This window comes from Montipora foliosa, chromosome 10 (genome assembly GCF_036669935.1).
Source record: "Montipora foliosa isolate CH-2021 chromosome 10, ASM3666993v2, whole genome shotgun sequence".
Lineage (NCBI taxonomy): Eukaryota > Metazoa > Cnidaria > Anthozoa > Scleractinia > Acroporidae > Montipora > Montipora foliosa.
In genome coordinates this window covers 29150644-29153143 of record NC_090878.1, presented here as the reverse complement: position 1 = coordinate 29153143, position 2500 = coordinate 29150644, and the positions used below count along the sequence as shown (strand labels likewise).

The window sequence follows — 2500 nt, the reverse complement described above, 5'->3', positions numbered from 1 at the left end:
TGACAATGGGTCCTGGGATATTTGCACCCTAAGGAGAATGTACCAAATTGAAAAAAGTGACATTGAACATTCTGTCTATCAAGAGAGCAAATACAACCGGGCCTGGTGTGTACACATTATTTCGGCAATATGGCACTCACAAAGCCACCAAAAAGCAAAAAGAAGAGGATTTCAAACGGGTGATTGCTACTGTTAAGGATCCCAAGAGCACCATCCTCCCAGTTGCAATTTTGCATTACTTTTCAAAAGTGGTGAGGAGGAAGATATCGTGCTTGCTCCATGTGGAAATGCGAGAGGATCTTGCAAAAGGCCATACGTAAGAACAGCGCCATCTACCTTGTCCAGCATAAAGAAAGAATGTCTGCACAACAAGCCAAAAAGGCTGTATGGTGAAAAGTTTAGTTCGAATGGTGGCCTGTTGGAGAGTGACTCGGCATCATCAGAACCACGAAACCCTAAGCAAGTGTACAATGCACGATCTATCACATTAAGTCACAGTAAGAATGAAGACAAGGGTGAAATTTTTCTTCTACTAACACAACTAAAGGATGACTATGCTGGAGAGGGGGGTTTTGTTCAAGAAGTCAAATTTGGCAAGACACCAGAAGTGGTTGTTGCCTTTGAACAGCAGATGGAAGATTTGGCGAGGTTCTGCTGCAATGCAGTACGCTTTTCCATCATGGGTATCGATCCAACTTTCAATTTGGGCAACGTTTTTGTGACAGTCACCACTTATAAACATTTGATGGTGAAACGGAAGTCTAACAATGAGCAACCAACTTTTATTGGACTGTGCTTTATTCACATGCAACAAGAAACACAAACCTACTTCTCCTTTCTGTCCTCTTTGATTGGTAAGAAGAATGACTTGCGTGATCTTAAAGCCTATGGATCTGATGGAGAAGTACCCTTGCTAAATGCACTGGTAGCAGCATTTCCAGATGCAATTCGTTTGAGATGCTTTATTCAAATGAAAGGCAACATAAAAGACCACTTCCACAACACGTTGCATGTCAAATCGGAAGTGAAGTCTGCTATCATACATGACATATTCGGCCATGTTGTTGGCGACACAATGGTACATTATTTCAAGTGGCAATGCATAAGTTATACCACAATGTGCATTGTAGTGCATTACCCGCGAGAATACCATATGTATAAAATGGATTATGTTAATAATCATAAGTTGGCCAAAGTGAGTTATGCTGTAGTTTATGGCAAACAGCCTGGCATGACATTAATGATTCCTTGGGTCATAACAGCTGTTAAAAAGGTACATGTATGACAATGTTGCAGACAAAAACTCTCTGAAGAACTTGCTTAGCTAGAATATAATTATTATAGCATAGCCAGAAGAACCTTTGCAAGGACACATTTATGCAGGTAATTGCACGGTAGGTTAATCTAAAGTATCATTACCACTATTCTTTTCTGCTACTTGAACTGTTTTAGATTCTAGGATCAGTGGATTCCTTAAGTCGCAAGGACTTTGACACTAAGACTGCCCAGTTGGAAGAGAAATGGAATAGCATTGCTCCTGGTTTCCACCCATGGTTTTTGAAGCACAAGCCAGATACCTTCAAGACAAGTATGATTGTTCGTGAGGCTGCTCAGCTGGGATCTCCTCCAAAGGCATACACAGATAATGGCAATGAAAGCAAGAACTTTGTCCTCAAAGACTGGGTTGATTTCAACAAGAACACAATACCTGCCTTCATTGCTGAGCTTAGCTCTTTTGACCACCAGAGCCTTATTGAAGCAGAACGTGCACTTTATGGTGCTGGAGAGTATTATCTTTCTGAAGAGTTCAAAAATTTGGAGGTATGGGTGAAAATGGCCTCAAGTTTTCGAAAAATCTTCTCTGCAGACATTTCCATCAATGTTTTAGTACTATTTATGGTGAACATTATTTTCTCATTGCTTGGTGTGGATTTTGTTTAATTTTAAACCTTAAACCCTAAGACCCTTATAATATTAATGCTTTATAAACAGAATGGTCATGAGAATTAAAGACAGCGTCACACATGAATAATTTGCTTGATATTTTAAGAACTGGGAACTCCCTTATAAATCTATGGGAATATTGGAGAGGCAACAAATGAGAATTTATTAGGGTTTAAAGCGTTAAATTAAAAAATATATATTTTAAAAACTTGTGGCAGTGCTCATTTTGTCCCTCACAGGACAAAAAAAAAAGGATCAGGTTTTTCCAAGAGAGTAGTAGAGGGTTTAGTCTCTTGTTTTATGGCTGGTGATAAGAACACACAAACGATCAATTCATATACCCAACAACATGAACAAATTAGACATGTGTTATCTAGTGTTCAAGACTTCAGTGATAACACAAACACCAGGGTAAGGCTATATTTTTTATGTTTAAAAACTTTCAGTTTCTTTACACTGGATGGGAAGAGCAAAGTGAGAGAGTGAGCATTTCATTGTGTATACTGAGTACTTAAAATGGAACGTGAATTTCAAACCAAAAATGCTCCTAACAAAA

General features: G+C 38.8%; 1 protein-coding gene across 2 annotated transcripts in view; it reads right to left on the bottom strand.

Moving 5' to 3' along the window:
• The window catches only part of LOC137973686 (alpha-(1,3)-fucosyltransferase 7-like), a 22297-nt gene that overhangs the window by 6507 nt on the left and 13290 nt on the right, over positions 1 to 2500 (bottom strand). The window lies entirely within an intron of this gene.